We start from the raw sequence: 14,056 nt of genomic DNA, 5'->3' as shown, positions 1-14,056 counted from the left end.
TAATAGGTAACGTAGCAGAGCACTCAGGCTTAATTTTCAGGATGGTATGGACTGGTAGCAACGTACAATTAGTCCCATGCACAACACACACCACACATACTATAAAAATATAAACACATTTCAGTGGATTACATTTCTCCTGCAGATTCCTCATCAGATAGATATCCCCTTCCAGCTTCAGCTGCTCGGAAAAACTTCGACATGGGGTGTAGTGGACCTCGACTCTGCTGTCGGTCATCGATCCGCCTTGACTCCGTGCTCGATCGTCGGCTCCGGATGTGACGTTGGGTGTACATATACTCTGTCGCTACGCCCCCTACCTCAGTTCCATTTTCAGCACGCTGCTCTCTTTTGATCATCCAATTTTTCACTTAACGTTTTGTTGAATAATTTCACTCACAACAGCCACCAAGTCCAGGGTCCCTGGATCTCGGGTTTAAAGCACTGCAAATAGTGCGGTTAGAAAAGAATTTGGTGACCAACCCACATGATATCATTAGGTACCTCGGCACGAGTCACGACACCAAGAGTCCGCAAAAACAAAAAACAAAAACAGCAATTCAAACACACAAGATATGCCTAAAAACAAAAAACAAGGGAAACAAAAATACTTTAAATGGCGATCAAGAGACAAATATTCAGTGGTCAACAAAACGACTCGGCCAATGAGCTAGTGATCGATTTAACTCATCTTAATGATGAAGCTAAAGCATTACTTAATTTGGCCTGGCCTCTGGAACAAAAGTTAAAATCACCTAGAGGCAAGGTTAATGAAAATCAGGTGGCAGGCCAAAGTGGCATGGCTCCTGATTTATTAAATCTTCAGAAACAAGGTCGACTGTCAACCTACTACCGTACTGTCATAAACAAAACAAGTAGATATGTGAGTATGAATGATGATAAAATAAACACCCACATTGTAGGAAAACCACTGAGTCCTCTGAACCCTGATGCCAGAGATGAAAGTATAGGATTTATTGTGAATAATCAAGCTGCTCAGTATGGCAATGGCGTTACTGATTCGTCCAAGGGAAGGTGTGGTGAACACGTAAGAGCGGAGGCAGAAACAAACAATACATCAGAAAGAAAAAAAGAGATTGTGTTAACAGGGAATGAGATTGATAAAACACAGAAAAATAGTCCCATAAATTCCACCTGTGAAGATAGGGAGCCCTGTATTCAAGTGCAAAACTCACGGAAAAACTCAGAGATAGAGATGTATAAAGTGTATTTTACAAGGGACTCGCTGTATATTCTGGGATGGCAAAGTGACCCTAAAATTAACGGCCAGCAAAGACTGAATAGATCGTTCTTGTTTAATGTCCTCAAGGGTAGTCCCCAACTGAGGATGTTACATTCTGATGATATAGAATGGATTAGACTAGCAAACCACAAAAACTTGCGTATGATTTGTGCTCCTCAATCTATAATCATAGTGCGGTTGCTGTGGGAACACAGGAAATATTTCGAATTACGGGGCTTAGATTTATGTCTATTTCGATCCATAGAAGAAGCTGATGCCTTTCTGGACGAACCACTTGCCACTGAAAAAAATCTGCCTGGTGTTAAGAATAATTCTTCTAGCTCGTAACAGGCTGCTGAATTTATTACCCAGATTTCCGCACTGGTAGGAGCAACATCGGATATAACTTGGTTGGCGCTGCTGATGACTTCCATAATAGATATGGCGACAAATCAAAAGCAATCCTAGTCAGTCTGAATTCACGTTCATTTCATGGAATTGATGTGGGATGAAAAACCTGGGTGACTGGTTTAAACGTTCTTGAGAGTTTCTGGTTCCCCATGGTTTTATTCATACAGGAATCCATGATTGTGAACGCGTTTGTGGTGGATGGATATGCAACCTTCAATGCACCTGCACAACAAGGAGTAGCTGGGCGCCCATCGGGTGGTGTGGCAATATTGATCAGTAATTCAATTGATCATAAATCAAAAATCATATATGCTGCAGACGGTATTTTGGTTGTTGAATTTAGTCTAATTGGATGTCCCTTGTATGTATACCTATTGATATGTGTCCATTTCAATCCAGCAGCTACCACACTAGATAAAAGTTTAGATGTGTTGGATGTAATTCTCCAGGATGCAACAAAGAAGAACCCAAATTACATGATATTGATTGGGGGGGTTTAACTCTACATGTCTCAATTCAGGTTTGTATGATGCAGACATCAAAACAACCAAACGAAAAAGTATTTTATCTAACATGGGGAAGCAATGGAACCAATACTTGAGAGACTGGAATATTGTGCGGGTGGATTTTGAACCAGGCCTCCATGAGGGCACATGGAATAGAGGGGGGCGTGGCATCTTATTTAGACTATTTTTTTGCCTTGCTGGGGCTAATGGGGATGGTAAATAGGGTAGTCATACTTGACACCCCGTTTAGTGATCATGCTCCTATCCTGCTGACTCTTAGACAGCAATCGGTACCGTTGGAAAAAAACTCGGTACTAGAATTGGTAAAACTTGAACGGGATGGCATCCCCGTATTTGTAGACAATTGACTTATTTAGGTCCACAGAGATGTATGGAGGGTTTTGGAGGGAGGAGATTTGAGTTATAATGCTCTTTTAGAGAGGCATGGAATGCCTAGATAATTGAAATCATATCTTCTCCCTACTGAAATGTGCTGGGAACGCCTCCAATGGACGTCAAGAAATATATAATAATGAAATAGCCACTCTGAAATGTGAGAAAAAACGCAGTTTGAGAAAGTTGTTGAGACTAAACTTGAATCCGTTCCCTTATACACTTTGTAAACAGAAGGTGTGTCAAAAGTATAGGAATTTGATTAAAGGTATAAAGTATAAGATTAATCTTAACGACAATCAGCGGATAATGAAAGTATTGATTAAGAATGACACTCGCTGTTTATGTATGGTCCATTATTAATGGTAACAACAGAGCTAAGGAACATGACTTAAGCTCTTCAATATCCGCTGAATCATGGAAAAGGCATATTGGGGCAAAATTCAAACTGCCTACTATATTCCACAATCTAAAATCAGAGATTTTGACGCAACAATGTGCTGATCACATGATTTTCTCAATGGAGGACATAGTTGATGCTATCAAAATCTTGAAGCCTTCAAAAGCAGCCGGACCAGATGGCTTGCCTTCCTGTATACTTAAGGATGATCCGATCTTCTGGGCGGCTATTTTATAAACCAAATTTATAAATATTCTGGCAACAAATTCTATTGCCAAATTGTGGCTTAATGCGATTATAGTTCCTATATATAAAAAAGGTGACCCGGAAGATCCCTCGAACTTTAGGCCGATTGCCCTAATGGACGCATCAGCTAAAGTCTTTTGGATCTTGCTATTAAAGAAGATGCAAACCTTCATTGATCTCAACAACATATATTCTAAATTCCAAACTGGGTTTAGGAAGAATATAGGAACGTCCCTTAATGCAATTTTAATATCTCACATATTTGCCAAATCTAAAATCACTAATACGGGACCGATACATTGCAGCTCTTGATTTAACAAGTGCCTTTGACTAGAGAAGTGTTATGGGTTAAACTTCTCCATCTTGAGTTTCCAAAAAGGTTGATACAACTAATTGCTATACTCCACAATAACACAACCTTTCAAGTAAGAGTAAATAAAGAAGGGACCCTCACTCCTCCCGTTGTCACAGAAACAGGTGCAAAACAAGGCTGCAATTTGGCAGCCATTTTATTTAACCTGTATCTCTGTGATATGGAAATGTTATGGAATGGTTTGGGTCTGTTTCCAGCAAGACTTGGGAGTCTTAAGATACATTGGTTATGTTTTGCTAATGATAATGTTCTGTTTGATAGGACGCCACACGGATTACAGAACAAGTTAAACCTCTTCTTTGAATATTCCACTAAACACAATCTGATGGCTAACTCAAAAAAGGCCCAAATTATTATCTTTCACAATAATAAAAGGATTACATTTTTTATTTTTGGAATATTGCGGGAGCGAAATTAGAACAATCAAACAATATTAGATACCTTGGGTATCCTTTGGCGGATGTAAATTCATACAAATCCTGGGAGAGGTATTTGGAATCCAAAGCACGTCCCCTGGCATCAATGATGGTTATATACAGGAAATATTGTAAATTCTCGATATTACCCCTCATTGTATTGTATTTACTAAAGGTGGAACCTATCATTCTTTTCAGTTTGGATATGTTTGTTGAATGTAGACCCAATTCTGACTAGGATTCAGGGGAATTTGTGGAAACGAACCCTGGTCTTATCTGCCTCGATGCCTAATTCAATTGTCTGTCACAAATTGGGATTATCATCTTTAGCAGCCTGATGGAATTGGCAACAATTATGTAGATATGCTAAAATACTGATGCCTCCAAGAGACTCACTTTTTCAAGATCTAAATGCGTTATTGATGGGTGGTTCATTACATTCTCTGGAACCATTCAGAAGAAAAATGGACAAAATTCTAGAAACGATTGGTGTCTCCACTGATGATCTTAAAATTGGTCTATTTCGAAACAAACGAAAGTTATATGATTGGGATTGGTCCACGACCTTGGACACAAATAAAGACTAGTCTACATATATGGAATACGCATTGAGACCATGAAACAAGGGGTCTCGCTCTTTATGCATCATTAAATGTCCTTGTAACAAAGTCAGAAACATCTATATGAAATTTAAGTTAAATCAGTTTCCTACTCTGGAGCGTATGCAAAGGTGGGACCAGGTCCTTTGCCTACAAGGTGACCTAAGTTGTCGATTTTTGTGTATGTAAAAAAACGGGTAGAATTTGTAAAACATCTGCTGGTTTACTGTCCTCTTTTTGAGGATGACAGACGTAAACTCTTGGAAGAATATTTTCCGGAGGAAACGGATATAGCAAGAATTGACTTCTGGGAACGTAGTATGTGTGAGAATAATATGCGCTTGATTTTTGCTCTGTCTTGTTTACTATTTAAAATTGAGGATGCTTTGATAAAGAAAAATATGAGTTCACTTACGGATGTAACCACGGAAGACTAATGGACGTTGCACTACAGGTTTGAATCAGATGATTAGAAGAGAATTACTTTGTTATATATAAAATCTGCTTAGTTCTGTTAATGGTCTCTTGTTAAAAGCTATTTATAAATAATGATGATTAGAAGATGTGTAAATACTGATAGTATTTTAGGAAATGTGTTCATATCGTGAATATGTATTCAATAATAGTGACATTTTATTGTGAAGTAAACAAAATCTATGTTGTAAAAGTTTATAATCTATATGTAAACTATAAACAACTTTTAATAAAACATTTTTTTTTTAAAGTTGCTAGTTTTGTGCTAAGATGATCGAGAAGTCTTTGCGGGATTGGGCGGCGAACGCTCGCAGTAGGCCATCTGTCCTCTAAATCACTAGCAAAGTCGAACGTTCAGTCAGCGGAGGCCAAAATGAAAGAGCCTACCCCAGAGAAGGAAGATGGACATCAGCGGAAGGCCAAGAAATGATTCAATTCCCAGAGTCGCTCGTCGTCATCTTCCTCTCACAAGAAGACGAGATGACATTGGTAAAAATCAAATTCTTCTTCTGAACTCGGTAAGTCGGCAGGGCCAGCATCAATATCCGAATGGGAGGACTTCAAGTCCCAATGAAATGTTCAAGAAGGCGACTTTGGGTGCGGCCGAGCCTGCGATACACCAGGCCCCAGTAGCTGCAGCAGCGCCCATTGACTCCAGCCCAGGAGCGAAACCAATTTTGACGCTGTCTGCAGAGCTTTCGGGCTCAGCGTCGAGCAAAACTGTATGGCCCTTGTTGTGCTCCACAAACGTTGATTATCCTCGACATGCCATCAGCACCCAAAACCTTGTTGGCACTGACTGCCAAACCATCGACCTGCGTCAAGCGGTCTTTAGTGCCGAAATCTAGGTCTGACTTTTTCGGCTCTATGGCAGACATCTTCATTGTTGATCACGATGATCAAGGTGATGTAGGACCCCATTTACTCGGGAGCTGGTGGTACCGACTATTTTGACGACCAAACGGACCCAGTAGCCTTGGCTGAGGACTGCACGATCCAGCGCGCTGGACACATCTCCGGATGCAACAGGCCATCCCTATGCCCATATCAATTCATGGCTCTAGTTGATAGGGAAGTGGATACCCTGGGATTAAACACTCCAGCTCAGCCAGTCCAAAGTTATGAATTTATGGATATCCTCGATGAGGGTTCTGCCACAGAAAGGGCTTTGCCTTTCAACGCAGCTATCGCCGATCCCATTGTCCCCTTATGGCAGCGTCCTTGCACCATACATCTGGTCAACTCAGACCTTACAAAGAAATATAGGCCGGCAAGGGGAGATCTCTCATTTCTCTCCTCTCACCCTACACCAGAAGGATTTGTGGTACAGGTAGACCACAGTGTTCACCAGTCCCACCACTTCTACATCTAATTTGCTGACCGATAGGGATGGCAATAAAGTGGATGCCCTAACGAAGAAAATATTTTCTTCTGGGAGCATCACCTTGAAAGCCACCAACATCTCCTGTGGCTTCGCTAAGTACTCCTTTGGTTTGTCAAAAGCAGTTGAGCAGGCGGCCCAGTACATTCCTGAGGGGGAGATGCAGAAGGGATTCCTGCAGTTGGTGGACGACGAAATGGACTTCCTGGGCAGACTGTGTTTGATGGTCAATGGGCTCGGCTATGTTTCTGAGGAGGCAGGCCTAACTGCACTCCTCTGGGTTCTCTCCCAATGTCCAGAATAAGCTTCTTGACATTGCTTTAGATGGGGGGAATATCTTTGGCCCAAAGGCTGATGACTCTTTTGATTGAGTCTTTTGAGAAGTTTAAAGAGTCTAAACTTGCCGCAAAGTCACTTAGCCTAGCTGTGCAGCAGCTGGCCAAACCTGCCTTCATTTTCTCTTCAAGGAGGAGAGGCTATAGGCTCAACGTCCCATATGGCAGGAAGGCTCTGCTCCTGCAAGCCAGACAATGGGTAGAGGTGTTTCCCTTGCTCCTCAGGGGCAGGGAGGCCTCTAGAGGCCAACAGACAGCAGCTACTGGGGCTGCTCTGCTGTCTGTTGGCCTCTAAAGGCCAATAGACAGCAGCTGCTGGGGCTGCTCTGCCCTCAAAGGTGCTTTGATTTCTCCTCCCACAACTCCCCGGTTGGATGATGGTTGACCAAGCATTGGACCCATTGGCAGGAGATTACCTCCATTGCAGCAGCTAGTGCAGTGGGGTTACTGTCTGCCTTTCTTAAAAAGGCCCCCGGACAGGCCCCCACCATCTCCTTGCCAACTGGAGCAGGAGCTCCAGGAAGAAATGCAAGACCTGCTGTTGAAGTGCGCCGTGGAAGAGGCGCCGCCAGGGCAGACGGGGTCGGGCTGGTATTCCCGGTATTTCCTGGTACTTCCTGGTACCCAAAAAGAGGGGAGGTCTCCATCCCATCTTGGACCTCAGGGCTTTGAACAAATTCCTGAGGAAGGACAAATTCAAGATGGTGACCTTGAGAGAGATTCTCCACGCTTTCGAGTTACATGACTGACTGGTGTCCATAGATCTTCAGGACACTTAGTTTCATGTGCCAATACATCAGAAACACAGGAAGCTCCTGAGATTCCTCATAGTGGACAAACACTATCAGTTCAAGGTGCTCCCCTTTGAACTCGGCTCCAAGGATCTTTACCAAGCTCATGGCTCTAGTCACAGCTCACGTCAGATCATCCGGCGTCCATGTGTTTCCGTACCTGAATGACTGGCTGATCCGAGGAAAGTGAGCGGGGCAGGTTTCGTCTCATCTAGAGCACACCTCCCTAAAACTGCAAAGGCTGGGCTTCTACCGGAACTTGAAGTCCCGTGTGACACCAGTCCAAAGGCTACAGTTAATCGGATCAGTCCTAGACTTCTCCCGAAGAGAGAGCTGACAGCATAGCACAGATGGTACATTTATTCCAGAACCATGCCACTTTACCAGTGGCTTCCTTCCTCCGCCTCTTAGGTCTCATGGCCTCCTGTATTTTTCTAGTACCAGAAGCAAAACTACGCATGGGATCCCTTCAGTGGCTCTTAAGGGACCAGTGGTCTCAGTACCTGGGAGCCCTCACTGATCCTCTTAAGTGTCCAACCAAGTGGTCCGCGATCTCGACTGGTGGGACAACTGCAGCAATCTTATGGTGAAGGAGCCCTTCTGGCCTCCATGGCCTCAGACCAGCGTGGTCACAGATGCATCTCTGAAGGGTTGGTTGGGGCGCTCAGTGCCAGGACTTGCAAGTGAGCAGCCTTTGGTCAGCGACGGAAGCCAGGTGGCACATCAACAGGCTGGAGTTGCATGCCATCAGGCTAGCCCTGAGCGCCTTCGGCCCATCTCAAGGCAAAGCATGTCTTGATTTTAACGGACTACACAGTGGCCATGCACTACCTGGACAAACAAGGTGGCAGGTGCTCTCTTCCCCTCTCCACCGAGGCGATGCAGCTGTGGTTCTGGTTACTGGACAACCGGATCTCTGTCTCAGCAGTTTATCTGGCAGGGACAGAGAACAGTTTGGTGGATTCTCTAAGCAGGCAGAGCACAGTCTCACACGAGTGGGAAGTATGCCAGGAAGTCCTAGAAGAGGTCTTCTCTCTCTGGGGTACTCCAGCGGTGGATCTGTTCACCACGGAGCCCAAAAGGAAGTGTGAACAGTTTTGCCAGGTAATTCCCAGCGAACACCTACATGCGTGGCTCTTGAGAAGATGAGGTATGATGACTGTGACCTCGCTGGGGAGGTACTTGAGGTGTTGCTGGCTGCAACAAGATCTTTGTATGCATGAAGGTGGAGAAGATTTGAGGCGTGGTGCAGGCGTCGCAAGATTGACTTCCTCCTGGCATCAGGGCACATTCAACCAGAGGGGTCTCAGCTTCTGCAGCCCCGCAGATGGGGCTACCTGTTAGGGACACATGTCATGCGGCCACATGCGTCCTTGCACACATTTATCAAGCATTATTTCTTGGATGTTGCACTAGGGGCAGAGGCATGGTATGGTAGAGTGGTTCTGCAAAATCTGCTTGTTTAAAACTTTCTGCCCTCCTCCTTTAGCCTAACTGCTTGGGGAGTTTTCAAGATGAGGAATCTGCAGGAGTAAAGCAATACAGTGAAGGAGAAATTACTTAGCGTAATGATCTTTCTATGGCTTCTTCTCCCGCAGATTCCTCCTCGCCCCTCCCATCCATCCCTGCTCAGAAAGCTCTTATGGCTTAACGCTTCTGCCTAAGCGAAAGATGACTGTAATGGCTCTAAGGTGACCGCTTCTATTGGCTTGAGGCGCTTTTTTAAAATGTATTATTATTCCATTTGTAGTTGATTGGTGGTCTCCCCGTTGGGATGTTTCCCATTGTTAATATTTTATAGGCTGGTTAGCCTTCCCTCCTGTTTTTTTTCCTTTGCAGAGTTCGGGCATGGGGGAAAAAAGGGAGGATCTGAAACATGGGGCCTACTGACATCCTATATATACGATGTATGACGTCACATCCGGAGCTGACGATCGAGCACCGAGCAAGATTCGACGATCGGCAGAGTCGAGGTCCACTATGCCTATTGAAAAGGTTTCCGAGCAGCAGAGCTGGACGTGGATATCTATCAAGATGAGGAATCTGCGAGAGAAGAATCCACAGAAACATCATTACGGTAAGTCATTTCTCCTGGTGTCTCCCCTTGAGAGCAATTGGAAGACTTTATAAAGCAAATGATGGCATTCATTGCAAAGGCCTCAGCACAAACGGCCCCATCGCCACCGCCAATGGTAGACTGGGTGTCCACCACACCTTTTCAGGACAGCAGCTGCTCCAAAAAAAATCAGTGGGCGCATGTGGGCTGCCTCTGCTCCTGGCCAAGACAAGCTATGCAGCTCTGAGAGCAATTTGGCTTAGCCCATTGGCGCTGAGCAGTCTGCTCAGTCAACAGATGCCAACCTCATGACATATACAGACTCACTAGCTTGAATGGTGCCCGCCAAGCACCAGAGTTAATTCTGGCCTCCTGGCACAAGTTTGTTCAGAATGGAGAGGATATATGACAAAGAAGGGGACCAGGAAGCCTTTGGTCTGGAACCCTCCTCAGACCAATATGCATACTTCCCAGATGAGTTATGGCAGGGAGACATCACACTCTAGCCTTGAATCTCCAAGATGCCTGTGGGCTGGATACCTTGCCCTAGCTGGACATTATGCATGCAGCTACCAATGACCACCCCAAGCATGGCAAGTAGCCTAGAGAAAGACCATGTGCAAGGTGTTTGAATCACTGGGCTAGTGGCTCCATCTAATTCTGTGACTCAATACGAGTGGAAGGATCTGTGTCATTTTGGCAGAATCCCATATTCTCTTGGGGTGGACTAGAACTGATTAAAAAGTATAGACCAGCCCAGATGGATCTGAACTTCCTCTCGGTGCATTTATCCCAGAAAGCTTGGTGGTTTAGGCAGCTAATGCTGGCCTTAAAGCCACCGCTTTTCCTATTCTTCCACCCAATAGGGAACGTTTATAAATTGGATGCTGTGGGCAAAATTCTTTTTTCGTCGGGTCTTCCTACGGGAGATCATTTCCATGTACACGCAAGCTAAATACTCCTACATATTTTAGAATATTGTATTAGCAATGGCACGCAATTTGCCTGAGGGAGAGAATTGCGAGAATGGTTCTCTTTGCTTGTGCAAGATGGGAAAGAGACTGCAAAATAAACTCTGCCGTGTGGATTAGATACAGCTCACTGTGTAGCAAGATTCTGTGGTTAGGGAGCAGACCTGCCACAGAACCTTTGGCTTCACCCCAGACCCTCAGGCAGAACATTTAGACATGCCATTCATGTGCAATAATCTCTTTGGTACCCCTTGAAACCTGTCCCTTGAAAGTTTTGAGTCCAAGGTCACAGCCAACTCTTGTGGCCTAGGTGTGCAGCCTCCTGCCGCTGGATCACCATTTAATTTAATACTGCTTCCCTAAGCAGGAGACATCATTTTAATTTCAATGAACTACATTCTCCCACAGATTTCCCATCTCAATGGGTTATCCCCTCAGCATCAGCTGCTTGAATAGGTGATGCCCTCTGTGTCAGCTGCTTGGAAACATTGAACAGGATGGCTCAATGTCATCTCTCGACTCCCTTGTGTCTCGACCGTGCCCCTCCTAGACTACGGATATGATGTTGGTCACCACACTTAAGAAATTCCCCTTACCTCAGTTTCTATTTTGTGCATGCTCAGCACATTGTTTGAAATGTCTCACATATTTTTCCGAAAAACTGCGTCAGTGTCTCTGGGCTTAAGCCGTCGGGCCTCCATACTGCAGGGACTGCACCTCGAAAATGTCTCTCATTGACCCACTCATCCGTCTATGATGTCTGTGAGTGGAGCATGGCAAAAAACAATGCTTTTCCTTTCAGTCCATGAACCCGAAGGCGGTGAGGAAATGCTCAGCGAAAATGGTGCTAGGAAGTCCTCCCTCTGCCCAACCGCCTCTGAAATCACTGGCTAAATCGGCTGTGAAGTCCTCTGGTCCAGACACCTATTGAATGTACCGGCAGAAAGGGTAGGGAGAGTAGATGTCACAAGAACTCTAAGAAGCGATCTCACTCGCTTAGTGAGCCCCACCATTCCCCATCCTCTTCCTCACAAGAAAAAGGAGCCCACACACACAACTCCAACTTATCAGAGTAAGTGGGTGACTCCTACAAGGGGGCTTTGAGGGAGGAATGGGAGGAGTTCAAGTAGCAAGATGATGCAGATTTTGGAGAAAGCTGTGTCTGGTACGGCTTTGACGCCATTGACTGGTTCAGCAGCGAACAAAGATGACCAAAAGAGGTCCAACACCCTTGGCCTCGACGGTTCAGGTCAAAATACCCCTCTCAATGGATCAGGCGCTGGTGGGTTACATGCCAGAGTACAGATTGAATCCATGCAGTCGACTTTCGATGAGGAAGGGGATCCAATCCCCTTCAAGATGGAGCTCTTAGTTTGGACTGACATGGACCCTCAGTCTGATTTCATGGTTGACCTGGCATATTTAATTGAGTTGGCCGAGGGTCTGCACAATGCGAGCGTGCTGGGAATGTCCCCTGATGTCGAATTACAGCTGGCATCCACGTACTCTCACTGGAACTCCGAGTACTGCAAAGCTGTCAAAAAGGTGGTTGTCCCTCTCGGTCTCAGTGCTTCATTGAATCTGCTGCAACGGCTCTAACCAATATATTGGACAGGGGACCACAATCGAAAGGGCTTTGCTGTTCAATGCAGCCATAGCAGACCCTGTCATGCGCTTTTGGTACCGCTGTGCTTGATGCTGGCGGTCAATGTCGATCTGACAAAAAGGTTTAAGCCAGTGAGGGACAATCTTTGAATCCTGAAGGTACATGCCACAGTGGTGAAGTCCAGGCCTTCAACCTAGACGTCCAACCTCCCTACCGATAGGGAGTCAAAGAAGATCAATACTTTGGCCAAGGAAGTGTTTGCATTAGGGAGTATGTCGTTAAAGGTGATTATCCCACTTGTGCATTCACCAAATACACATCGTTTGGAAGACTATTTCAGAGGCCACCAACCGTTTTCCCCAAAGGGGAGCTAAGGGACAGTTTCCTGGACACAGTTAAGGACGTTAAAGAGATAGAATATCAGGCACTCTAAGTTCTGGCTTCTCGCTGAATGTTCAAGCAAAACTTCTCACTTGGCGTTCGACAGGGAGCACCTGTTTGGGCCTAAAGCAAATAGGTCTTGGGAGAAATGTAAGGACACTAAGCTAGCGGCTAAGTCGTTGGGCTTGGTAGTTCAACAGCCAGCCAGCCCATGGCTGCATGCCCAGGTGCTCACAGACACCTTTTTGAGGGGCTACGGTGCCTATTACAGGCACCTTCAGGAGAGTGGTCATTGGTCCCAGAAGGAGAGTCACTGTCGCATCAACCTGCTGCAGCTGGGGGCAGTTAGACCAGCGCAGACAACTTTTGTTCCATCACTCTGGGGGAAACATGTTCTGGTGTTAACAGACAACACAGTGGCTGTGCATTACCTCAACAACCAAGGAGCTGTGCGTTTGTGGCCCCTGTTCAGGGGAGGCCATGCGTCTGATTCGGTTTACCAGAGAATAACATTGGTCTCTGTGGCAGATCTAGCCGGTGTGTAGAACAGATGTGCAGACACTCTTAGCAGGCTCAGCATGGTCTCTCACGAGTGGGTGATTTGCCCAGAGGTCATCTCAGATATCTCCCATTGTGGAACCCCTGGAGATGGACTTGTTTGCAACAAAGGATAATGCGAAATGCAGACAGTTCTGCTCAAGGGAATTTCTCCTGAGGAAGCAGTGGGGTTGCATTTCTAGTGGATTGAGTCTTTGAGCGCCACAAGGCATTCCCGCTGATATCTGTCATACTGTGGGCCCTCAAGAGGTGGAGGAGAGTTATGGAGGGGAGCAGTGATCTGTTTTTCCCATATCTGTGGTTGCCCAGTTCTTGAAGGGCCTTCTAAATAAATTCCCTCCTGCACCTTTTTTAGGCTTCTTACGCTGAAGACCTTCTTGGTGGTGACCACTTCTGCTTAGATGTGTCAGTGAGCTGCATGGTCTCTCTTGTAAAGACAAGGAGGTTTGTTCCCAACTCGACCACCTAATAATCGTTTAAGTAATTTAACTACACAATGAATGAACCTGCAAACAGTTGTGGTCTTGGTCAAGGCAAATTACTATAGCATACAATTAATAATTAAATGGATTTTTATTATATTTTGGACAAATGAATCATCCACTAAATTAGAGTATTTAATAACTTGTACAAAACATTAATGAAACAGATAAAGAATTAATTTGAGAATGTACAAGGTTCTTATTCTCTTGTAAGCAACACAAAACAGAATAATGTAGATATACAAAAAGAAGGGAAACATTTCACACATTAATTATACACATGAAAATAAATCTGTGTCCATGGGCCTCGAACAAATTGAGTTCTGGCCTTGAATATCTGGATCCCCGTAGAACTCACTTATACTTTAGATCAGGACTAGAATGGGGGTCGTTTTTCTTTTTTTCTTTCTTTCTTCCATGCCTTTCTATGGTAG

At 44.9% G+C, this 14,056-nt stretch overlaps 1 protein-coding gene across 1 annotated transcript in view; it reads left to right on the top strand.

Moving 5' to 3' along the window:
• HDAC6 (histone deacetylase 6) overlaps positions 1-14,056 on the top strand; it is a 1,945,770-nt gene that overhangs the window by 1,483,519 nt on the left and 448,195 nt on the right. The window lies entirely within an intron of this gene.

The sequence above is a fragment of the Ambystoma mexicanum genome, chromosome 2q, assembly GCF_040938575.1.
Source record: "Ambystoma mexicanum isolate Mex_15411 chromosome 2q, UKY_AmexF1_1, whole genome shotgun sequence".
NCBI lineage: Eukaryota > Metazoa > Chordata > Amphibia > Caudata > Ambystomatidae > Ambystoma > Ambystoma mexicanum.
Note: the sequence above shows the minus strand (reverse complement) of the source record. Positions and strands in the feature narration are given on the sequence as shown.